General features: G+C 41.0%; 1 long non-coding RNA gene across 1 annotated transcript; it reads left to right on the top strand.

The window, feature by feature from the left end:
• Positions 1-13,840: 13,840 nt before the first annotated feature.
• On the top strand, positions 13,841-15,819 carry LOC143744196 (uncharacterized). Its single transcript, XR_013205796.1, has 4 exons — positions 13,841-13,934; positions 14,728-14,790; positions 15,112-15,261; positions 15,698-15,819. It is a non-coding gene; the product is annotated as an uncharacterized LOC143744196 (long non-coding RNA).
• The last annotated feature ends 11,301 nt before the right edge of the window (positions 15,820-27,120 follow it).

Here is a 27,120-nt window from a genome sequence, read left to right as displayed (position 1 = left end):
ATTTCAAATCTTTGTGCAAAAAATTCCATGCGGAAGGAGCGAAGTAAACAAAAGCCCTTTTTCCCAGTTCTGTACGGGCAAATGGAACAAAGAGCAAGTGATCATTTGATCGCAATGAATAAGAACCAACACTTCTCCATGTGATTAAACTACTGATGTAGGATGTCAACAGACCAAGCATGGCCTTATAGATAAAAATATGCCAATGCCCTGATCTCCTGTTGGACAACGATGGCCATTCCACTCTGGAATATAATCACAATGATGGGTCAAATTCGTAATAAATCTCAGAGATGCATGATAAACAGTGTCAATCTTATGCAGACATTGTACTGAAGCGGTCCTATATACCAGGTCACCATAATTAAAGACAGATAAAAATGTTGCAGTTTTTTTGCTTTAAAAGAAAAAAGAAATTTATTTCAAAAGAAAAAAGACAGCTTAAGTTTGAGTTCCCTTTCAAGGGAACTCGAGCTGCGTCAAACACTGTGGGAATGCCCCTGCGTTGTGCGTCATGAAACACGTATGGAATCAGCCCAATGGAAAGATGGAACGTCATAGGCGGGTGACGTCATCGACCAGGAAACTATAAAGCACCCCAAAAACACAAGCGCAACAGCTTTCTGTACCTTCAGTCGCGCTATATGTGAATCTGTCTCTGTGTGAATATTGTCTGTCTTTACATACTCTGCACCACACAAACAATTTATATATATATATATATATATGTATATATATATATATATATATATATATATATATTAAGAGAGATATGGCGAACGAACAGCAGTTTAGGGAGTGTGTCCCTCCCTGCTCGCGTTATTTTACAAGTGGGGATACACACGTTCTTTGTGTTGTTTGTTTGGGAGTGCAGCATGCCCAGTCAGCTCTCGAGGGAGCTGATTGTGAGCATTGCGAGCGTCTGCCATTAACGACGCTCCGCTCCCGCCGGGCGCTCTTCGAGGAGAGCGGTTCGGTACGCGCTCCCCGCGGTTCGGGTCCCGCTCTTGCCGAGGCAGAGCGACGGCGCGTATCGTGGGGATCGCAGATGAATCTCTCAGCGGGGTTAGAGACGGGCTCTGCCTTATCTCTCCCTTCAACTGTGAGATCCAGTGCCTCAGTCCCGTGTTCGGAAGCACGCGCTGCGGTTTCTTCCGCTCGGGCTGAGGCACAGGTTATAAATGAGGGAGATGTGGAGGATTCGCCACCTTACACTCCCGAAAGTGATGAGCTAGTGGAGGTATTAACAAGAGCTGTAGAAAAACTCAGCATTGTATGGCCAGTGACTAGACAGGAGTCTGTTTCTAAATCAAAATTAGATGAGAGATTTTGCCGTCACGAGTGCAACCTCCACGCCGGTGCTTGCCGTTTTTTCCCGATCTCCACACTGAGGTGTCGAAATCATGGAAAAAAACGGTGTCATATAGAGTGTTTAGTCCCCAGACTTCAACATATTCTAATATTGTGGGGGCAAAATCATATGGTTATTCGGCTATGCCTCGCGTGGAAGAGACGTTTGCGAGTTTTCTCTCCCTCGAGGCTGCGTCATCTGTTAAGGCACCGGCATTACCCACCAAGCCTCTTAGAAATAATTCGGTTTTTGTGGGTAAAGCTTATTCGGCGGCAGGTCAGGCTGCGTCATGTCTTGGCATACCAGGCTGACCTGCTGAGGGACGTGAGTGAGAGTGAGGAGGTCAGTGCTGACGTGGTTCGCGAACTGCGTCAGGCTGCTGATTTATCCCTGCGCAACCAGAGAGTTGGCCAAGCTAGTGGGTCGATCTATGGCAGCTCTGGTGGCCGCAGAAAGACATCTGTGGTTAAATCAGACAAATATAAAAGAAAAAGAAAAAGCTTTCCTTTTAGACACTCCTCTCTCCCCCCTGGGTTTATTTGGAGATGCTGTAAATTCTGTCATCGATGAATTCCAGGAGCAGGAAAAGCAAACAACAGCTTTTAAGAAATTTCTCCCTTTTAAAATTCATGTCCCTGGGACTCAGTGGACTCAGCCGTGGCACTCTCAGCCGAAATCTCCCAGTAATAGAACTGATCTGAGGACAGTTATATTAGCTAAGAAGGCTTCGGCTAAGTAGAAGTCCTGGCACCACGGTGCGCAGGAGACTGAGGGTGGTCCCCACCGAGGCTGAAAGGTGTTCACCTCTTTCTACGGTGCCCATTCTTCCTCTGTGCCCTCAGGGGCCCGTTCTGCCAAACCCGCCTTCATGCCGGGGCGCAGACGGTCCCAGCGAGCGATTTCCCGAGGGACGCTCGCTCCCTCTGAGGAGGGTTTCAGAGCGGTTAGACCAGTTGTTCCCTGCCGGTGTGCCATTACAGGGCGCTGCGTTTGCTGCTCAAGTTACACCAGAGGCCAGTCTCGAGAGACTGGTACCCTTAGTAGAATTTCTGTCAGAGTGGAAAAGCCTTCCAAAAATATATCATTGGGTCTTGCAGACAATAGAGAGGGATTATGCTATCCAATACAGGTGTCGTCCACAAAGATTCAGAGGGGTTCTGCCTACAGTGGTGGGCCCCGAGCAGGCTCTGGTTATGGAACAAGAGGTGAAAGCACTCCTTCAAAAGGAGGCTATAGAACGGGTTCCTCCTCCCAGTGTGGAGTCAGGCTATTACAGCCGATATTTCATCGTTCCAAAATAGGATGGGGGGTTGCGTCCAATTTTAGACCTGCGCCTATTGAATCGCTCGGTAGGGAAGCCAAAATTCAAGATGCTCACTATCAAGCAGATCGTGTCACAAATCAGATCCGAGGACTGGTCTGTCACGATAGATCTAAGGGTACTTCCACGCGTACTTCCACATTTCCATCCTTCCACAACACAGGTAGTTCCTGAGGTTCGCCTTCAGGGGCGAGGTGTACCAGCACAGGGTTCTTCCGTTTGGCCTAGCTTTATCTCCCCGCACTTTCACAAAATGCATGGACGCAGCACTAGTGCCCCTGAGGCTTCAGGGTGTTCGTGTCCTCAATTACATCAACGATTGGTTGATTTTAGCTCAGACAGAGCAGATGGCGGTTCGACATTGAGATGTCGTTCACGTTCATATCAGGAAGTTGGGGTTGAGGCTGAATGCAAAGAAAAGTGTATTATCTCCTCAGAAGACCACTTTTCTGGGTGTCGTTTGGGTTTCGGTTTCGATGCAGGCGCGACTCGCTCCGACCCGCATCGTTTCGATTCTCTCAGCTGTGAAACAAGTAAAGCTAGGCCAGCTACTTACTGTAAAACAGTTTTAGAGACTGTCGGGTCTGATGGCAGCAGCGTCCGACGTTATACCTTGCGGCCTGTTGTACATGAGATCGCTACAGTGGTGGCTCAGGACCAAGGGATTCTCCCCGAGGGGAAATCCGCTCCGCATGGTCAAAGTCACGCGGCGCTGCCTTCGTGCTCTGGTCATGTGGAAAGAAACCTGGTTCCTATTCAAAGGGCCTGTGTTGGGGGCTCTTTGTCGTCGCGTAACGCTAACGACGGATGCTTCCCTCACAGAGTGGGGGGCGGTCACGAGTGGTCGTCCAGCCCAAGGGCTGTCGCAGGACCATCATCTATCACGGCTTATAAATTGTCTAGAGATGTTGGCGGTGTTCCAGGCTCTGAAACACTTCCTAGCAGACCTGAGAGGTCATCATGTGTTAGTTCAGTCAGACAACACGTCGGTGGTCTCTTATATAAATCATCAGGGGGGCCTGCGGTTTCGCCGGCTTTACAAGTTGGCCCGTCAGATCCTCCTGTGGTCCCAAGGGAGGTTACTATTTCTGAGAGCAATCTATCTTCCTGGGTATTTGAATGTGGTAGCAGACTCCCTGTCGAGACAGGGGCCGAGGCCGGGGGATTGGAGACTCCAACCCGAGGTGGTGGAGATCCTTTGGTTGAGTTTCGGTCCGCCGAGGTGAACCTATTCGCTTCCAAGGAGACCACGCATTGTCATCTGTGGTTTTCCATCAGCCATCCAGCCCCTCTGGGGTTGGACGCTATGGTGCAGCCGTGGCCGAGCGCTTCTCCACAGGGCTATCCCCCTCCACACTAAAGGTGTATGTGGCGGCACTGGCTGCTTACCACGTCCCTTTCAGTGGAGTTTCTCTTGGGAGACACCCGCTTATAACTTGTTTCCTTCGTGGCACACTGAGGCTGAGGCCAGCAGTTCGTACGAGGGTGCCGGCCTGGGATCTGGCCATCGTATTAGAAGGTCTTTCCCTAGCTCCTCTTGAACCTATCGAAGAAGTTCCTGAGAAGTTTCTCACGTTTAAGACTATCTTTCTTCTTGCTATCTCCTCACTAAAGAGAATCGGAGATTTGCAGGCTCTGTCGGTTTCACCCTCGTGCCTGGAATTTTCGCCTGGCATGGTTAAGGCTTTTCTGCATCCTAGACCAGGTTACGTTCACAAGGTCCCTACTAATGTTGTTAGACCTACAGTTCTGCAGGCCTTTTGTCCTCCTCCATTTCTGTCGCCTGACCAGGAGAAACTTAATTTACTCTGCCCTGTTAGGGCGTTAGACGCCTATGTCCACATGTCCTGTGGAGGAAGTCAGAACAACTATTTGTGTGCTTTGGGCCACCCAAGAAGGGGTGTCCCGCGTCTAAACAGAGAATGGGCAAGTTGGTGGTCGAGGCTATCTCACTTGCCTATGAGTCGGCTGGTCAGCCTTCACCTTTGGGGCTGTACGAGCCCACTCTACCAGGAGTATGGTGGCTTCTAAAGCCTTACTGTCAGCAGTTTCCCTCAGTGACGTTTGTGATGCGGCTGGATGGTCTTCACCGCATACTTTCATTAATTTCTACGACCTAGACTTAAGTTCTACCCCTGGGGCACAGGTGCTCTCGTCCTCTGTGCGCTAGTTCTCACATGGCGGTCACTTGGTCCTATGGCGACGTGGGTATTAGCGTTCCCACAGCGTTTGACGCAGCTCGAGTTCCCTTGAAAGGGAACGTCTCGGTTACGTATGTAACCCTAGTTCCCTGATAGGGAACGAGACGCTGCGTCATTCCACCATACTCCCGGCATTCCCGCTAGCGCTTCCTTCAGGCCTATCAGAAGCTGTTGCGCTAGTGTTTATGGGGTGCTTTATAGTTTCCTGGTCGATGACGTCACCCGCCTATGACGTTCCATCTCTCCATTGGGCTGATTCCATACGTGCTTCATGACGCACAACGCAGGGGCGTTCCCACAGCGTTTGACGCAGCGTCTCATTCCCTATCAGGGAACTAGGGTTACATACGTAACCGAGACGTTTCTTCACGAGGTTATCTATATGAGGTTTAAAAGTGAGAGCATCATCAAGCCAAATGCCAACTTATAAGAATGAACCACCTCTATGACACTTCCAGTCAAAGTGAACACAGGAGGAGGAACTTGAGAAACCTTCTTAGTATTACTAAACAGCATCAGTTTGGTCTTATCAGCATGATCTCCATGAAATCAGAATGATTTCTGAAGGACCATGTGACACTGTAGACTGAATTGATGATGCTAAAAATTCAGCTTTGATCATAGGAATAAAATTTATTCCTAATAATATATAAAATATAAGTTATAATATTCCTAATAATATATAAAATCTAATTACTTTTAGTGCTGGGCAACGATTAATCGCGATAAATCACATCCAAAATAAAAGTTTGTGTTTACATAATATATGTGTGTGTACTGTGTATAATTATATATATATATATAAATACAAACTCATGCATGTATATATTTAAGAAAAATGTGATATTTATATACAAAATATTTCAACCCGATCTCACCGCAATTCGTACTTATTTTACAAGATGGCTAATTTGAACGAATTCGTAAGATTTTTGCTAAAACTCACATATTTTACAAGTTGCCCAATTCGTATGAATTCGTACAAATGACCTACCCCTAACCCCGCCCCTAAACCTACCCGTCAGCGGGGTTTATACAAATCTTACGAATTTGTACGAATTAGCCACCTCGTACTCACTTACAAATTTGTACGAATTGGTCGTGAGATAGCGTTGAATATTTATATATAAATAAATTATGTATGAATATATATATACAGTATATGCATGCAAATATTTCTTAAATATATACATGCATATGTGTGTATTTATACAAAATAATTATACACAGTACACACACATATATTATGCAAACACAAACAAATTTTTATTTTGGATGCGATTAATCGTTGCCCAGCACTAACTACTTTAAAATATGTTATTATTAATATATCATATTATTATTATTTTAAAATATATTACAACAGATAAACATTGTTTTAATATCATAAATCATAATATTTCACAATATTACTGTTTTTACTGTCTTTATAAATGCAGTCAGTGGCTAAAGGTTTTGGGAACTGAAGTAAATAACATATATGAAAAGAAATGCTTCATTGCATCTTTTTGTTATACTGTGTGATTGGGGATCAATCATAATCAGTTTGTTCATTTTTTAATAATATTTGTAAATATAAACTATGGTCTGCTAAATAACCAATATTTACTTTATCAATCACTGATATCAGATTTGCTATAACTATCTGTCTGTCTCAGTGTCTTTTATGAAATCATGGCTTACGAATCTGCATATCCTGTCATCACTCATTATGACGACCCATCATCACCCACTGAAAGCCTAAGTGAACAGAGCAGCTCCTGTAGGAGAAACAGAGGGAGAGAAAAACCAAACAAGACTAGTGCTGAGAATGACTCTGAACACAGTCACTCACACTGTTCTCCATGTAAATATGTAAGTGTAAAGGAGGCCAGCTAGTCAGAGCTAGTACACCTCACTCCCCTGGCCTCAAGAGACACATTAGCAACTAGCGCTAGAGGCTGCAATCTTTAGCGCCCTTGTTAGCGTGCGCCTCCCATGCTAGAACCACCGGTTTGAATCCTGCTTGGAGTGGTGTGAGTGGGCTGCTACAAAGTTCTTCACCCCGGGGCCTATTTCCGGGGAAATGCCCTTCACATGAGAGCAAGGCTCACAGGTTCATTACAGCTGACATGGTAACAGGTATCAGACATGGGTTGAGTATAAAAATAGAAAACTTTTTTTTTCAATCAATAAAAATATCCCTTTTTATTTGACACACAAAAACACCAACACATCAAAGAAATCAAATCAAATCCACACAAATGACACACTTATATATTACCAAATTAATGCAATTAAAGGGCACTCCCTCTCTTATTAATTAATTACTTATTAATTATTTATTAATTAGACAGAGGTAGACAGTACTGCTACACACAGTAACAGTGATTTCTCTGATTTGAGGTTCTTGCTTCATAAACCAAACGTGGTTGAACAACCAATTTGCGACAATATGCTTGACAATACTAGCTAGTTGATTTCTTCAACAGTGCATCATACTATAGTAGTTAAGCAGCGAGTTACGCTGTTGTACGGGAAACGCACCCCTGGTCAATAGTGTAATAATAACAGCAAGGCTATACCCCGTTGGTCTGGACATTTAGAAATTAAACTCTCCTAAAACACTGTTCAAACTCACTTGTTTATTTAATCTGTCTGCTACTTCACTTCTGCTCCTGAAGGTCCTGTAATTCTAAATAATCCTGAAGACCTTGATTCGCTTTTGCTGGTGTGTTTGATTACAATGGAACTCCAGGGGGTGAACTCAAGAACCCTGCTCTATTACTAAGATTGTAGGGTATATAAATAAATCTTTTAGAAGATTATTGGGTTAACACTTTACATTCGGTCCCATTATTTAACAATGGTTAATGAAAAAAGTGTAACTTTTTTTGTTTTTAAAATTTTTGCACATTGCACAATGACAAACTTTACATGGTTTAAGTTTAAAATGAGTACACATTGTAAGATGGGAATTTCAGAGTTTAGGATTAAAAGTCTGGGTCTGGGACGAGGCTCAAACAATAAAATCGATAGATTAATGCATTTGAAAAATATCAAAGTAAATAATGAGCTTGTTGAAAAAAAGTCAAAAACTTTCATATTAGAAAAAAAAATGCTCTCTGTTAGTTTAAATAAAAATAACCCCTGGGACATAAAACTGGCCATAGTTGAATAAACATCCAGTGCTGAAGTGAGTTGTGCAAATAGGTGGAAAAGTCCCATTTAATTAAAACAACAAACTTCTTTGCGGGGCTGAATGTAATGTTAAGAAGAACTATTATTTTTCTTTTCTTCTGCGTACAGAGTCTGCCCCAGTCTGTCTGTCTAAACTGAGAAAACAGAGATAAAAACACAGAGTGGGTAAAAAAAAGACTTAGGTCTGATAAAGGCAAACACAAAATGCAGACGCAGAGTTACTGCATGATGCATGGACACACATCTCATATACCACACTAATCTCTGAGCAAACACAAATAACGGCACGGCCATAAATGGAGCTGTGTGACGGAGACGGGCCTGTGTGTGTGATAGCATCACAGACTCATCTCAGTCGATCAGGAGGGCTGAGCAAATACAATCACTGGTGCTCAATCAGACCCTCGGCCCATTCACTTCAAAGGGACCACAGGACACACACGACGTCTCACGCGCTCTGTGTGTGTCCGTGTGTAGGCGATGAGGACTTCATGACAGATGATGAGTTATTCTCATTCAGCCACATGTGCAAGAGCAACAAAATAATGATCACTGTGTACTTACTCACTGTCATGAGAGCTGATGTACTGATTGATCTTTAATAATTTGTGTAATAATTGTTCAAATATGACCTCATAGCTTACAATGGTATTTTCTGACATATTACAACATACAATATTGTAATATTGTTCTGACACGACTTTTATTAGGTTTTTCCTTTATATCAAAAACTGCTTCGTATCATATTTTAGCATTTTTCCATTCATTTTTTGTCAGCCTTATCTAAACGCAAAGAAGTGTGCTTTTTTTAAAGCCTTTTCTAACCATGTCCAAGGTGTGTGTGTGTGTGTGTGTGTGTGTGTGTGTGTGTGTGTGTGTGTGTGTGTGTGTGTGTGTGTGTGTGTGTGTGTGTGTGTGTGTGTGTGTGTGTGTGTGTTTTAATTATTTTCTTTTTATATTTTTTTCTTTATTATATTTATTATCTGTGCACATTATTAACTTTAAAAAAAAAAATAATGTGCCCCTATTCTTTAATCAAAATATCTTCCCCTCCCTCTTGCAGCGACGCGACTTCTCTTTTCTTCTCTTCACTGATGACGTGTTTACTAGCGTGCGGGCGGGAAACCTGTCACTCACAAGAGATCCACCAATAGCAAACCACAATCATCCAATCAATTCCACGGGGAAAAAATCTGTCTCTGCATGTTTTCTTTTTCAAAAAGCCGTTTCACTTGGATATACGTCACAATAAGGACAAAAAGACTATTGCAACTTCTGTTTAATGCTCACTGTTACATACTCTATGCAAGTAGCTACACAAACACGAGCACTTGGCCAGTGCATTGCAAGCTCACCCATCTGGTAAAGCACATTATGAGTTATGGCTTGCTGAACACATAACATTTTTAATAATAACCAAATTATTGAAATGTCTATTAATAAAGTACACTTTCCATTCTGTATCCATATCAGTGAATTACTCTGAAATAAAATGCTGTTTAATTATACTTTACATATCAAACATATGTTCAAATGACAGTGGTGGCCAATTCCACAGTTACCACAGTTATATTCCAAATATTAATAATATAGTGTCTTGTCTTTTTTAAGAAAAATGCTATGAATACCACAGCAATTTTTTGTAAAGTAAGGACAAATATCGACAAATGTGATTGTCTTCTAAAGACTTTCCTCATATTCTAGTAATATACTGTAGTAATATGTTTATACAAAAATATCAATTTTTACTTCTGAAACAGGTTTACTAAGTTAAACAACACCTGTTTACATAAATGAAAGAGGTCAATTCATAATGATGAAGAAAACATTAACTATTACATTTAAAACATACAACATATTGTGAAACAACACATGAAAGTTTGCATATGTACAGTATAGGCCTACTGTGTTTCAGACCTATAATGAGGAGATTCAAAATAGCATATTCTGTTAATGTTTACATTTTAAATGAGGACATGTGAACTTGACATATAAATGTAAACATTTTGTATTTCACTGATATGACTATGTGTTTAATTTGATGTTAAAATTTCTATGTAATTTTAGTCCCTCAAGTGAAGTTTAAACAATGAGACACAAAGAGATACAAATAATTACTTTGTATCCACATACTCATTAAAAACGACTGATAGAAACCTTGCACATGTGCATCTTATCGCATCTCTAGCAGTGATAATGTTTATGATTAATGTTCTCCCTACTGCAGCGTGCATGAGGTTGTAAAGGACGGGACATAGCTACATCTAGTGGTGAAGAACGACATTGTGGACTAGGACAAGATTAATGATCTGCCTCTTCTACAGAGCCTTTGAGTGCTTTTTCTCTCCTTGATTCATTCCTTATTTATGTCAGGTATTGTTAACTTCACCTCAGAGCAAAAAAGGTGATGGAAAAGATTTTGGAAAGGTTACAACAGCATTTAAGTTCTGCGGACACTGACGAATCATAGAGTAAAACATTGATTTACGAGTAAACAGCACGTGAGGTCACAAACTTGATTTTATTTTCAGCCTGACTGCTGAAAGCAAGACCCCATTTCCTTTGACCCATCTTCCTTTGGCCCATGTTTGCAAAGGGTCAAATACTCATATGCGGCCTATGTGTTGACCTACTTCTAACAAAAACTCTTCTAATTGTCAAGGCGTTGAAAACTGCTAGGTTGTAAATGGGTGGCAGGTTTGTCTGTTCTGAGTAGGGAAAAAAATGGTTAATGAAAATACTAAAGTGCAGCTAATCATTTAATCATGACACCTAGCAATGATTTATTTATTCAGTGAACAAAAGTGGCTGATAACCCTGCTAAAAAAAATCTGGTCCAGGCTGGTTTATACTCATTTATAGGCAAATACAGTCATAGTCATGCTGTTCTCAAGCAACACTGAGCTGGTAAAGCTGGTTCACCAGCATGGTCTTGTGGGGTTGAGTTTGAGTTGGCCAGCTGTCTGTATGCAAGCAGTGTTTTGTGGACAAGCATTATTTCTGCTTGCATATTTCTATTTTTAACACATTAATGGTGTAAAGGAAAAACAATAGGCCTATACGATTAAAACATATGATTTATTGAAATATACAATTATTGTAATTTCTTTGTTTCCTCGGTTTACAGTAAAACTGGACATTTTATTTTTTTTAGTTATGATTACATTATTAATCAACCTAATCTGATGTTTTATAAAATGTAAAATTCTTATTGGTGAAACGTTTCAAAGGATCAAAGGACGCGTCTCCTGTTTCAAATGATCTTTACACAAATCAGTTAAAAAGAGATTGTGCACTCCAAAAAATGATTCAAGCCCTATTTAAGCCAGACTATATAAGTCTATTTAAGATCATATGTGTAAATATTTTTAATTGGTTTAACTAAAAAATTATTAATAGCTCCACTCAAAAAAAATATTCATTGGATGAACTCAATTAAGTTGTGGGCAGGATTTCCATCCAATAAATATATGTAGCCCCAACTCAATCTGAGTACATCCATTCAACAGAATGTAAATCAGTTAGCCTAACTCATTTGTAATAAATAGATGCAAAAGAATATAAACGAGAGAGGCTAGCTTATTTTTAACAAATACTTATTACACTCAAAAAAATGATTCAAGCCCTTCTTAGAGGTGACACATTTGAATCTAATTTGCTTTATTTAAATATATCTATTTAAGATCATATGTGTAAATATATTTAATTGGTTTAACTAAAAAAATATTAATAGCAAAACAAAAACATTTAGAGATATGAAAACAATGAAAAATGCCAAATAATAGCATAATCATAAGCATTTTTCTTCAATAACAGGTTATGAGAAGAGCTCTTGATAAGAAAGATCTATTGATAATGAAAGCTCAAAATTGAAAGTTGCTGTTTTTAAAGACTTTAATGGTTATTTGGGAACGTCAAACTCCAGCTATCAGTCACTGATCCCAAAAAGTGTACATAGTAAAAGGTAGGTCATTGCAGGCAGGAGCATTAAATATATTTCACACTTATATTAGGTGTCTTTAATCAGTAGCCATATCACCCTGTAGCCCAAGACTAGTTGCCCACTGAAGCCAAGCAGGGTTGAGCCTGGTCAGTACCTGGATGGGAGACCTCCTGAGAAAAACAGGTTGCTGATGGAAGAGGTGTTAGTTAGGCCAGCAGGGGGTGCTCTCCCTAGGGTCTGTGTGGGTCCTAACGCCCCAGTGTAGTGATGGGGACACTATACTGTCAAAAAGCACCGTCCTTCGGATGAGATGTTAAACCGTGGTCCTGACTCTCTGTGGTCATTAAAAATCCCAGGATGTCTTAAGAAAAAATAGTAGAGTTTAACCCTGGCATCCTGGCCACATTTGCCCATTGGCCTCTATCCCTGTCTCCTCTCCACCAGTAAGCTGGTGTGTGGTGGGCGTTCTGGCGCAATATGGCTGCCATTGCTTCATCCAGGTGGTGCTGCACATTGGTGGTGGTTGAGGAGATTTCCTCTTATATGTAAAGCGCTTTGAGTAGCCAGAAAAGCGCTATATAAATCTAACAAATTAATATTGTTGTTATAACCACTATGTACTTACATCAAAAAATAAACACAATGCACTTATTATGTGCATGTTGTATTGCAAAACACTTGTGTTGCTATTGAGGTGGGATACTGGTAAGGTTGTAGGGACAGGTTTGGTGGTATGGGAAGGTTTCAGGGTGGATTAAGAGGTAGGGGAAGGATCAACAGTGTAATTACAAATGTAATTACTGAAATTAATAACAGATGTAATTACATGCAGGTATTATTTTTTTTAAAATACAAGTACATTGTAAAAACATGTATGTATACAGTAGTTAGAGACACTTAATATGAAGTGGGATCAAATATTGTAGTCAATAGTGATAGCATGCACTTTCAACAATTGCTGAAAAAGAATTAGTTCAACCAGTCGAGGGCCAAGTGCCCAGCTAAAAGTTACATGATGAAACACTAATCACCATAATGGTGGCTTCAAACAGACTTCAACATCTTTTAACACATACACAAGTTTTGCTGTGGTCTTGCTTGAATTATATCAGCACCCAAAAGACAGCATGTGCCAGTCCACCAGTATGCAAAACCTTATGCTGGTGACCAGCAGTGCTTGATTTTTCAGCAGGGAATAAGGGTAGTTATCGAGATAACTTAAGTGAGAACTTAAATGGGTGTGAACATCAATTAAAATAGATCTTCAAACTATTTAATTTTCTATATTTTTTATGGATACACACTAAAAACTCATGGGTTATTTATTCAACCCATTTTCTGGGTTATTTGTGTTGGGTCAAAATTATGGGTTATTTTTTTAGAGAGTAACCCTTTTCTGGGTTATAGGGCTAATATTTTGACCCAATTCCTGGGTTGTTTGGGTTTCTGGGTTATTTTTCAAAGAGTAACCCATGTTCTGGGTTATAGGGTTGGCTTTCTCTCTCTCTCTATATATATTTTTTTTTTGTTGGAGGGGTGTATTTTATGTAGTTATTATATTATCATGTCAACATAGTTCATAATAATGACCAATCACACTTGCGTATTGTGTACATTATGATAAAACAGTATCACCATTTGTAGGAGAAATAAAATGTCACACCCTCTAAACATGGATATATTAACTAAGAAATAGAAGATATAAGTTCATATATTACATCCTTGCCCCTATATTATTTAAATCAGTGTGCCAGAAATTCAGAAGAAGAGCAAGAAGAAACGCCTCTTTCTCTCTCTCTACCCCCGCGCGCGCCCGCGCCCGCGCCCGCGCAGTTCTGGAATTTTCTCACAGTCGTCGACTCGTTTGAAATAACTGTCGCTTCGCGCTCAATCCTTTTGGCCTGTGCCTCTTCGGTGAAACTTCATCGTGTATTCAAGGTAAGCGAGTATTTTCAGTGTTGATGTAACGTAAACTTTTATGTGTCAATGTCCCCGTTGTTAGTTTAGCACCATTTGCTGACAAAATTACCATGACTAGTTGCTACGGTGAGATAACAAGTTAACCGTGGCAAGTCTGTGGTAACATCTAACGTTAACTAACGTTAGTTTTAAGTCCGTGTAAAGTTTGTCAAACTAAAGGAGAAGGTGTTATTAACCACACAGCCAGATTTGAATGATTAAAAATGACGATAAGTTCATGAAATTAGGTGTCAAAATGGTTGAAATGCTTTGTACACATTGTTGAGAAATACATTTAACTGTTATGACCTATTTAATGTGTTTAGAAGAAAATTACTGAATTCACTTTACACGGTCTTTAAGTTCTATTTTTCATAACCTTGTGGCGCCATTTGGCGTCTGTCCGCGCCCAGCAACGGCTCAGGACCTTGTTCAAAACCCTGCCGCGCAACAGAGCGCCATTTTCATAGTTTTATATTAAATTTACATTTATTTGTTACGGATGCTTTGAGGTAAAGTGTTCAGAATGAAGACTCAGCTACGATTGTATTTAAATTGTACAGTACAATCATAAAATAGTACATTATCGTAATTCCACAATGTCATTAAACATAACAATATTGCTGGCCGTACATTGTACTGTACAATTAAATACAATGGTTGCTGAGTCTGCAGTCTGAACACTTTACCTCAGAGCGTCCGTTAACTGAATGAATTGAGAATATCACCTGAAAATTGTTTGCTAACTTCTATATTGCTATGTTCTTTCCAGGTCAATGGACAGCTTTGTCACTCTTCAGCTAACCGCTGTCTGAGCTGATCGAAAATTTTAGAGGTGAGCATTTTACTGCCTAGAAACTTGTGCCTTATCTTTAAGCTGTTATGCATAAAATGGGCCAGATATTAATCTCTGCATTAATGTCATTACAGTTGTTAATGAAATAAAAGATGGACAGTATAGATTGTCATTCACAAAAATGGGTAATGCTGCAAAAGAACCACATTAGTTAACTAGCAAATTGGGCCCCATTTTAAAACAAAAAAGCCACAGTATTCCATTAAATTGATTATGTTAGCTTGATAATCAAAGAGTGACTGGTGAGATTGTCTCGACTTATTAACAATACTCATGTTGTCTTGTTTTCTGTCTTTTCAGATGAAGAAATAGATGCCTACAGATGCCAAAGGGGAACTAGCTCTAACACTGCTACCCACCATGGTGCCACAGGCCCTCTACAGGGTTGGGAAGAAGACTATCCGGCACTCCACTGAAGAGTCCCGGACAGCGTTCATACACCAAATGCCTGTAAGTACAATGGACCAGTTTCTCAGCACCACTCTGAGAGAGAATATTCTTAATTCTAACCATACTTTACAGTTGAAAGAAGGCAATCCAAATGACATGTTTCATGTGAAAGCTAAAGGGTGAAACCTGATTTAAAAAATAAAAAAAAATCCAAGGTTCCTCAGTAGTATTTAAGTTTTGGGCAATGCCATCCAAGGTAGCAATCTGACTAGAAAATGAAGTTAAAGATGTTAAGTTTTATTATTCAGTGGTTCTCAACCCACATTTTCTTGTACACATTCATGACCCACACATAAAGAACACACCAATTAAGAACCACAGCTCATTTGGCTTCCTTGTAATATAACACAGACTGCTAGTCTATTATCTTGCTTACAATTCACCTTCTACACAATATTCACTTTCTTTTACCTATCTTTCTGTCTGTCTGTTTTAGGTTGGAACAAATATGGTGGAATTCCTCCAGCAATCAAAGCCATTCCCCACTGTCCTGGCGCTGGGAGATCCCCAGCAATGTGCCTCTCAGGCATTTGTTATATTAGCTGGTCAGGCACTCCCTTAGAGCACACTGCTTGGAGCAGTTGACGTGTGCTTCAAGGCATATTATGTTCTTGATATCAACTACCCCAAGCAGTGTGCTCCCGCATGGGAGTTTCTGCAGCAAGTTGTGTATCATATTGAGGGATCTGAATCAAATCCAGTCAAATTTCTTAATACTGCCTTGCTTAATTGCAGAACTGTTTAATTGTGTTAAGCTGCAGTAAATTACATGACCAATGTTTGTGTTCTGTTTAGTTAATTACCATCATCATCATCATCAGCTGTTCTACTTTGTAGTCTTGTTTAGTGTGTGTACATCAAGCCTGTCTGTACTTTTTGGAGGTACTTTTAGTAAAACATTTGAATTGGAACTTTGGACTCCTCCTCTTCTTCTTCTGCCTGCACCACACCGTGACAGATATAATGTAAAACAAAGTTTTATTTTCTGAAATAAAGAGTACTGTCATAGTAACTAGTTTATTTCAACCCAGATATTGGGGTTGTTCTTTTGACCCAGAAGTTGGGTTATAGTTAACTACTATGTTGGGTTTTTTAAACCCAACATTTGGGTCAGGTATTAACCCAGAATGTGGGTCAAAAAGAAGAACCCAATTTTCTGGGTTGAAATAACCCAGAAATTAGTTGGTCCCTTTTTAACCCAGGATTTGGGTCAAAATTAACCCATTATGGGTTATTTTTGACCCATGAGTTTTTAGTGTGTACAACTCGTGCACTGTTAAAAGTGAAGTCACTGGCAGCAATTACTGACTGTCAAGAGTATGAAACCATTGAAGACATGAGACATTTAGAAAGCAAGCCCTAAAACTATAAAGACAAGCCTGTTGAGTTTTTCAAAAGAAAGCAATAGGATCCAAAAAGATCACAACAAATCATTAAAGGTAGTAGGGTAACTTTTGGCCCTTTCAGCAGTTAAAAAACTAAAATTTTGTAGAAGAACATGGTTTTGGATGACGGTTATCCTACTGCTCATAAAATATTCACTACCAGGTTTAAGAGATATAACCAGTTTAGATGGAAAGGATTCAAGCTGACTAGCTGAAGATGCTACTATAGCTATACCGACTGTCAAGGTGGGTAATGGAGAATGGGAAAGAGGACTCAAGTGCGGAGTGAAATGAAAAGGTTTAATAAAGATAAAACATAAAATAAACAAACCAACAAAAGAAATCCAAGGTCTCAGAACTTAATCCAACACAAACATGGCAGAACAGGACAGGCACAGAACTCCACGCGACTAACACACGTAACAATAACAACGAACGAGCACAGGACAGCAAACACAGGTAGACTAAATAGGGAGGCAAACAAAGGAGGGTAACGAGGAGGACAGGTGAGACAAATAAACCAATAATCAGATAACAAGGGGGAGGGACCAGACAATGACGAGACAGGACAGACATGTGACACCGACATGTACTTCCTTGAAAATAAATTCCAGCACAGAACTACAACAACCATGATGAAATGACGGTAACACTTTATTTTGATGGTCCCTTTTGAACATTCTGTTGACTATAAGTAACTTTGCAACTACATGTCAACTAACTCTCATTACAGTATTAGTAGACTCTCTGCTTATTAATATCTGCTAACTCTTTATTGTGATGATCCTCCAACAGACATTCTACTGACTTTAAGTAACTTTGCAACTACATGTCAACTTATTCTAACTCTAACCCTACCAGTCTATTAATACTCTACTAACATTCTACTGAGAGTTAGTAGACATGTAGGTGCAACGTTACTTATAGTCAACAGAATGTGTTAAAGGGACCATCAAAATAAAGTGAAACCGAAATGACCCTTCACAATAAATAAAGCAATAAACTCTGTTAGAGAGCTACATATGGCAATTTATCTGTTCAATAAGATACAGTACCTTGCTCACCTGTTGAGTAATAAAACCACCATCTCTACATTGCTTTTACAATTCAAATCGCTCAGTTCTTGCCAAGCCAAGTCAATGTAGATTCTAGTTTTATTACTTAGATTACAATGAATTTTGAAGCCTTAATACAATCAGCAATAATAGAAAGCTAGACTTAGGCTATAAACGATCGCTCGACTTCAACGTCACCACCATCAAGCTTTTGAAAACTCTTTCAGTCTTTATTAAAAAAACGTTTTCCCTGAAAGTGTGAGGTAGAATAGTTTGCAAGGTTGTGAGGTAGAACAGAGCGCGATTATAAACACAAGGCTGTGAAAGCAGACTAGTGAGTAGATGAGTTCCCTAGTCGGTCTCTCGACGTACTCCGTGACTGACTAATAGAAATCTCGCTAGAGACATTGGCGTGCAATCATTGGCATCAGCTGCTCAGCCTCGCAGCACGGGTATATAATGAGCAGCAGGTGCAATTGCACTTCAGCTTTTTGGTTGGGAAACCAACCAATTTGATGCTTTCTACAACCGAGTGTGAATTCAACGAGCCTTTTTGGATCTCTCCACCCTGGTGCAGTCGTTACAGCACGGCAGCGAGAGCAGTCTTTCTCTCTCTCTCTGTCTTTTTTGTTTTTTCCGGCGGCTCTCCAGGAGACGATGACCACAACGCTCCCTCCCCCGGAGAAGGGCCGGGTGGAAAATCTTCTGTTTCATTTTGTTTGTGTTCCGCCGCTGGCCTCAAAACCAGCGGTACCCAAATTTTCAATAAAAGAGCAGTTTCTTTCATCTCTGGGTCCAAAGAAGGCCCAGAGAGCAGTGGGAGGAAAGAATCCTCACCACTCTCATCCGCCTCTATTCTATCGCCAGCGGGCAGCAGTGTACAGTTCGAGAACGCAACCAAGCCGCCTCCTTCACCTCCTGTCCCGTGGAACCAGGTAAACCCCAATTTATACTTCTGATTCAAACTCACGCCGTAGCTACGTCGTAAGCTGTGTGTACCACGCGTACCCTTCGGCGTACCCTGACGTGCACCTCTCCAAAAATGTAATAACACGTCAATTCTATATAGAAGCAAGCGCTGTGATTGGTCTGCTAGAACCCCTCCCTCGGATTTTACATGCTCGCTCTGCATGTGTAATTGCGCGTCAACGCGGACAACGATGCAGAAGTATAAGTGAAAACCAACGTAGAGGCTCCGGCATAGTTCCAACGCAGAAGTATAAATCAGCCTTTAGAAGGATCCTTCGACTTGGGATAGCCTTTGTTGCGCCGCTGTGATGTGTTCAAATGCGGCCTTCGGAGGATGCAGCCCCTGAATAAGGATACAGGTCTTGTCTTGTTTTGGTTTTGTTTCATGCTCTTGTTCCATGTCTGTCATGTGATCCCCTGTTTTAGTCATGTGATCCTGCCATATGTTCTGTGTTGTCATGTTGTCAGTGGTTCATTGTTTACAGGTGTCCCTTGTCTAGTTATTAGTCTTGTGCTTCTTTAAGCCCTCATGTTTGCCATGTGTCTTTGCTAAGTATTGTTTCCTGTAACCTCTGTTGGTAAGCTCATATCCATGTTTATGTTTTGAGTTCATGCCATGCCTTTGTTTTATGTTTGATCACATTTAGCAAATAAACCGCACTTGGGTTCTCTACAAACTTGCCAACTTTAGTGGACCAACTTTACAGAATACTTGACAAAGACACATTGCAAACATGAGGGCTTAAACACACACAAGACTCATGACTAGACAAGGGACACCTGTAAACAATGAAACAACGAACCAATGACACCACAGAACATATGGCAGGATCACATGGCTAAAACAGGAGATAACATGACAGACATGAAATAAAACCAAAACAAGACGTTACAAGTTTAATGTAGTTCTGACACTAAAACTCTGAAAACGTAAAAAAAAAAAAAAACTTTTTTATTTTGGGTGAACTATACATGATATAAATTGCTGCATTTTTGTATTGCGATATATTGTGACATGATATACAGTATTGTTACACCCCTAGTATTTACATTAATGATACCATTGCAATCACATTTTATCAGACAGTTTCAAAATAACATTCAGCACACCCTGAAAATACAACCTTTATGGAATTGAAACCCACTTTTTGTTTAAATGTGATATCAGCATATTTGCATATGGTAGATGACAAAAATGGCTCATTTCACTGTTATTAGATAAGACAGTTAAAGTAACAGAAAACTATTGAGGAGAGAATGAGAGAAGGAGAATAAATATCATGAACATATGCAATGGCGATTTTTTTGCGATGCTGTTTAAATGAGAATTTGTTGCACGCTGGTCTTAGTAACAAAATGATACATAGCAACAAAACAGGAATTTATCAGTTGATACAACTTCTGAGTATTCACAGAATGAAAATTATAAAGATATAGTTTTAACAATCTTTTTAAATGTAAAAGAATAGCAGAGACCACACCACTATAACGATAAAGGCTAAGAGCAGTGGTTCTCAAACTTTTTTGGGGCCAGGGCCCCCCTACCCATTACCTAGGTCCCCTAACACCCAGGTTGGCAGGTTACACTCTGTCTACTACACCGGTCGTGAACGGTGTGACATGTCGCACCAAAAGCACATGGAACCCATTAAAATCAGTGATTTGGCACAAAAGCATTTGGAACGTTCGCTCTGATGCATCAAGGATGTGCCGGTGTGTTATAATGTTAGAAAAACATAATAAACAGAACGATATTAGCTGTGTCTCATTTCGAAGGCTGCATCCTCTGGAGGTTGTATTTTATACATCATAAAGGATGTCTTATTTCAGAACCGTAATCATTAAAAAAATTACCGTTATTCATAGTAAAGCGTAAATTGGTGTAATTTTTTATGACTTTGGAATGTAAGGGTCAGTTTACTGAAATGAAGCAGCCTCAGTGACTAGGTGGCCAACAAATGTGACCTCCGGAGGATCCAGCCTTTGAAATGAGACAGCCATTGTGCATTGGTGTGGACGCTAATATAGTTATCATTATAGTTAGCTTCATAATTATCATTCTTGCTGTGAACAGGCCTTAAATGTAACATCGTGTCTACTCCAGAAGTGAGCAGCGTGACATGTCAAAAGCAGATAGAACCCATTGAAATCAGTGATGCTGTCTACACAGGATGCGGCGCAACACAACACGATAAATCCCAGACAGTAAAGCCCCGTTCTATTCCTGACGTATTTTAAGCGCTCGCACTACTTCTGACACGAAGAACAAATGGATTTGCAACGGCCAAATCTATTTGCCTCAAGCTATTGCATTCATACAAAAACATTACTTTTTTTGTATGTTTTCATACAAATCAAATCATTCATTTTTAGAAAAAAGTAAGCAAAAGGGACACCCTTACATCTATCCATCAATGGTGCACAAGCAGATATTACAAAAACATACGAATGAGACTGTACGAATTCACCACCAGTTCGCCAAAACATAAAATAGTTATGAATTGCCATGTGCAGGTTAATAAGTTAAAAATACGAAATTGAATTGTCCGACCAGGTCCTCAAGCAAAGCTTGTTAAAAACTGCTGGTGTCTGTAAACATTCCTCAGAAGCCCCAGTTGCAGAGAGTGCACTGCATTCTGACAGAGAGGAAACTAGGAGTGCAGTGAGGAGCACCATCAGCCTTTTTTAATCTCTTGAGAGACATACTTGAACTGTTTGTGTGCGAGCATGTGTATAATCTGTCCCTGTTGCTTGCAACATCTGTACACCTCATCATATGGAGGAATTCCTGTGTGTGTGTGATCCTGATATCTCATCTCTCTACCTCTGACCTGCTGCTCTGATGGGTTGTAACTAGAGCCTGCTTTCCTCTTTGGAGTTTGAGGTTTAGGAAGGCAGACTAATTTAATGTGGAGGTCCCACTCTGTGGCCTCCTTTTCAAACTGAGATCTCCTTCATGGCCGTAGCCTGGGGATACAGGACATAAACACGATGAAGTGCAGAGGAGTTTTTACATATAGCCATAAGTTTGGCTAACACTAGTTAATCAAAGCAAAGTTCTGATCTATAAATATCTCAAGGGAGACTAAGTATCTTTTGTGCGGTTTGCATTAGGAAGCATATAGGCCTAATTAGTACATGAGGGTAGCAGATTTTCACTCTCTGTTAGTCATGTCACAAACATGAGCTGCTAAAGACTGTAAGAGAAATTGTTCCTAAAACAGCGCAAAGCTGGATTATCTACTGAAGTTCTGATTAAACTCACTGGACAAAACCAATTATGTGAAATAGAACTCAAACGAGGACAATCCCTCATGATATCAAAATGAAAAGTGCAAATGTTTGTCTTGTTTAGTGTGGTTTGGGGTCAGGATTCAGTAGATGTGTGTAAATTACACTTGCATAGTCAGACTTGGCTCCCCACATTAAAGTTTATTCTGGCTAATTTGTTCCATTCATCTCAAAAAGTCTTCCCAGCTAATAATATGTTCAAAAATATTTAGCTAACGTTCTTGTTAAGTTATGAAAAAGAATATTTTCTGAAGAATGTCTCCATATCAAAATGAAATAAGACTCACTCATAAATGCTGGAAATGCTCTGACATTAGATGAAATGAACAAAGCTCTCCAACACATGCCAAACAACAAATCTCCCAGTCCAGATGGTTACACAGTTGAATTTGATAGAGAATTTTGGCATTCTCTGTCCCCTCTTGTCTTTAGGGTTATTACAGAAATCTACGGAACTGGAAGCATACCATATCATTTGAAGTGAACATTGCTTATATCATTCTCATTCCAAAACCAAATAAAGACTTTACACAATGTGCAAACTATTGGCCAATTTCACTCATCAATTTAGATATAAAAATCATAAGCAAAGCACTGTCTGTCAGACTAGAAACCGTAATCACAACTTTAATACACAACGACAAGAAGGATTTATTAAAGGGAGACATCCTTCCGAAAGTACAAGACAGTTAACAAATGTAATTACTTTTTATAATAACTTCATGAATGAAAACACATCACCTTTCTTAATTGCATCATTAGATGCAGGGTGGAATGGTAATTTCTCTTCTCCACACTTTGTTATTTTGGTTTTAAAACACATTTTACCAACTGGGTTGAAATACTGTATAAATCCCCTGCAGCCTCAGTTGTAATCAACAGAATAATTTCAAAGCCATTTCCCTTGAAAAGAGGTACCCGGCAAGGATCCCCATTGTCTCCTTTATTATTTGCACTCTTTACTGAACCACTGGCAGTGGCAATCAGGCAGTCCCATAGTATTTCTGGAATTCAATTATTCAGCATATAGGCTAATTGTATGATGGTGTGAAGACATTCTTTTATATATTGCATACCTATCATTTAGACATGGAAAAAAAATTATGAAACAATTAGAAGATCTACCATTTATTGACACTTCTTTGAAAATGCATCCCGGTTACTATCTCTAGCACAATGAATGCCTGGTGGAATACTCACAAGGTATTAAAATATAATCAGATCATACCCCACTGTAACACATATTACAACGCACAAACTTCACAAATGGGATATATTGACAACAACAACAAATGTACACACTGTCCAACTTGATAATAATTTCTATGTCTTTTGAGACTGCTGATACGTTCAATACATTTGGTCGTGGGTAGGCTATCAGAGATTCTTGGGCTCAGCTTCCCAGTGTGTCCGAAAATAGCGTTACTCCGAGATTTATCTACACTAACTATATCCAAACATCAAGAACAATCTATACTAATTACAGCATAAAAAAAATCTTATTTAACTGGTACTAAACAAGTTAAGATTCTTCATAAGTTGAGCCCTAAGCTACTCTTACGATAATGCCCTCAGTGATGCTCCATCATAGTTGATGTTAGATTAGATGCACTGCATGCATGAACTAACATGTCCGTCACCTTACACTGGAATGCACGCAGCATTGTGCCGGCTTGCCTCTGAGGAGTAATTATTTTCTGCATCCACTCCAACTTTACTCAGTTGTTTAAAATGAGCATCATATGTTTTGAGAAGCTTGGATTATAGTTCACTACACTGCACAACAAGTGGATATATTATGCTTTTTCAGATATTGTTGTGTTTTAATATAGCTGTTTGTGAATCTCCAAAGTTTCATAGATCAAAGTTCACAATAAATGGTGTTATCAGTAATTCCAGTTTTACTTCCTGCATAAACCTATTGGTTTGTTACAAATTAGCATAATGCCATGGTCTTCATTGGCTGCCCGTGAACAACATAGTCTTTGACCCGCCCTCAAACACTAGTTGTAGCTGAGGCCAGGAAGACTTTGGTTTGTGTTGTTGACATGTCGAGAATGCACTTTTTCTGCACTGTGAAAGCAAATCCACTTTGATGCACTTCCAAAGGATAAGGACTTCTTTTTTGAAGTGCTTGAATTGATACGGTAAACTTGTTGCCATTGTTACTCTTCGCATCGCTGAGGAAGTGCTGAGGACGATCCGGAGCTGAAATCCAGATAATAAGCGTTTGGTTTTTGACACACGCAGAAAGCGGTAGACCAATCACAACCGCTGACCTGACCTACCTATCATAGCAGAGTAGGTCTCAGAAAGGAGGGGTTTAGAGAGACCAAATCCTGGATTTAACCGTTTCAGACATAGTTAGAAAAGAGGTGATGCTGCAACATATATTATGAGAAATTTAAAGTGTCTTTTGACCTTGGATGCATGTAAACCTATTCTAGGAGACCTCCAAAACAAAACTAGAAACTTTTAAAATAGTATAATTGAGGCACTTTAAGACTCTTTAAGATTACGGATTGTGGAGACGTGAGTGACACAGAGCCTTGTAGCTCCTTTCCATATTTATAGAAACATGCATTTCACATTGCGTACACGTTCTTGCCGAGGGCAAAGTTATGTACAGCTAAGCAGCTGTCTGCATGCATTTGCACGAGAGACACGCCTTGACATGAGCGATGTTTAGATGTAAAACATCTCTGACCAGTAGAACATTATTTTTTACATATCACACACCCTTCAATGAGGCAGTGTCACAGCTTCTCAATGTCTGCTGCACGGATGTGGGTAAGAAAGATGGAGACTTACATTTGAAAGCTTCGGTTTCGCTGTGAACCAGCTCTGAGGACAGTGGATGTGAGAACTGATGAATATTTAATTTCTGCCCTTGCATCTGGGAATAAGACAATTCCATGCATCTGATTAAAATGTGAGGAGTCTTACATCAACAGTTGCTTTTGTATATCGACCTGGCCCTTTTACTGAACGGTTCGGCATTTACTGTGGGCTTGTCGGATGAGGAACCCCACGAACCCACAGTATCCCCTGAGCCTGAGTTCCTTCATGTCAGTCCCACTGAGACCGACCTGTCAGACCTTATTCCTGCCGAGCCCTCATTTCACGTCAGCCCTGTCCACGTCCCGTCTGTCCAGCCAGAGTCTGTCCACGTCCCGTCTGCCCAGCCAGAGTCTGTCCACGTCCCGTCTGTCCAGCCAGAGCCCTCACCGCTGATTTCGTCTAGCCCAGAGCCCTCGCCGCTGGTTCCGTGCAGCCCTGAGCCTTCGCCGCTGGTTCCATCCAGTCCAGCGCCCTCTCATTCTCGGAAGAGTAGGAGGAGGAGGAAGACTTCCTCTGTCCCACTGGGCCCTGAGGTCACTCCTAAGCTGTCTCCAAGCTCCTTGCCTTGCTGGCACCGCCAAAGCCTCTAGCCCTGACGACACCGCCCAAGCTCCTTGCCCTGCCGCCACCGCCCAAACCTCTAGCCCTGCCGGCGCCGCCCAAGCTCCTTGCCCAGCCGGCACCGCCCAAGCCCCTAGCCCTGCCGCCGCTGCCCAAGCTCCTTGCCCTGCCGGCACCGCCCAAGCCTCTAGCCCTGCCGGCGCCATTCAAGCTCCCTGCCCTGCCGGCGCCGCCCAAGCCTCTAGCCCTGCCGGCGCTGCCCAAGCTCCTTGCCCTGCCGGCGCCACCCAAGCCTCTAGCCCTGCCGGCGCCGCCCAAGCTTCTGGGCCTGCCTGTATCTCCTGAGCCAGCGCCTGATCCAACCTTTGACCCCATAGCTTGCCTCAAGAAATTTTTTGGGGGGGCACTAGGCCACCACCATGGCCACCCAAAGGGTCCTCGCCGCCGTGGCCGCCCAAAGGGTCCTCACCGCCGTGGCCGCCCGAAGGGTCATCTCCGCCGGGCCACCCAAAGGGTCGCCTGCTCCGCCCTGGTCGCCTGCGCAGCCTGCTCCGCCCTGGTAGCATGCGCAGCCTGCTCCGCCCTGGTCGCCTGCGCAGCCTGCTCCGCCCACGTTCCACCATTGTAAGGGCCTGGTCCCGTTTCCTGCGCGGACCTGGCCCTCCATCCCTCCCCCGGGACCGCCTCCGCTCCACCACCCTACTGAACTGTCTTGTTTCCTGTTTTGTTGGGCGTCCGGAGCCGCCCATAGAGGGGGGGCTTTGTTGTGATGTTGTATGTGTATGTGTTGATCTGTGATGCAGTTAGTTGAGGTTTGTTGTCTTGTTCCTGAGTCTTGTTCCTAGCCTAAGTCTTTGTCTAGTTATCAGTTCAACGATTAAAGAGTGTGTGCTGCATTTGGATCCTGCCTCATCTCTGCTTCAACTGCACCTTCGTGACAATATGCATATAATACATACATAAAATTGACAACATCAACTAAACTAAACATGAATTCCTCATAATTACCTTCTTGGTTCTCTCTGTTTTGTTTGGTAAAGTAAATAATATTTAGTAATATTATAATAATTTACCTATTTCATTTGATGTGTTATGCATTCTAATTGCATCAACATCTTTTCATAGAATGCCAAAGAAACCAAGGATAAAAAGAAAAAAAAACAAGGAACTCTCCTTTTTTTTCTCTAATTTTTGGTCCTTCCGCCCCTGCCCCTGAGGAGGTCTGTGCACACCACTGCAGGGTTACATGCTTAAACCGAGAGGTTCTGTCCCATCTGTTCATTTTTACGTAAGACAAAACTCACTGTACTTACATTAAAGGATTAGTTCACTTCAGAATTACAAATTCCCGATAATGTTCTAACCCCCATGTTATTCAAGATGTTTATGTCTATCTAGCCAAATGTTGTCATTTTCTAAAAAAATAAAATAAATAGAAAATGCCAGATCGTTTCTCTAGATAAGACCCTTATTCCTCAGCTGGGATTGTGTAGAGCCCTTTGAAGCTGCATTGAAACTGCAATATGGACCTTCAACCCGTTGTTTGCCATTGAAGTCCACTATATGGAGAAAAATCCTGGAATGTTTTCCTCAAAAACCTTAATATCTTTTAGACTGTAAAAAGAAAGACATAAACATCTTGGATGACATGGGGTTGAGTGAATTATCAGGACATTTTAATTCTGAAGTGAACTAATCCTTTAAAACCCCACTCCTGAATTGATATAATCAGTGGGATTCAGTGGGATGCTCAAATT

The sequence above is a fragment of the Siphateles boraxobius genome, unplaced genomic scaffold (genome assembly GCF_051911475.1).
Source record: "Siphateles boraxobius isolate OS27281-9 unplaced genomic scaffold, OSU_SipBor_1 2, whole genome shotgun sequence".
NCBI classification, from domain to species: domain Eukaryota; kingdom Metazoa; phylum Chordata; class Actinopteri; order Cypriniformes; family Leuciscidae; genus Siphateles; species Siphateles boraxobius.
This window is presented reverse-complemented; position numbering and strand designations above follow the sequence as displayed.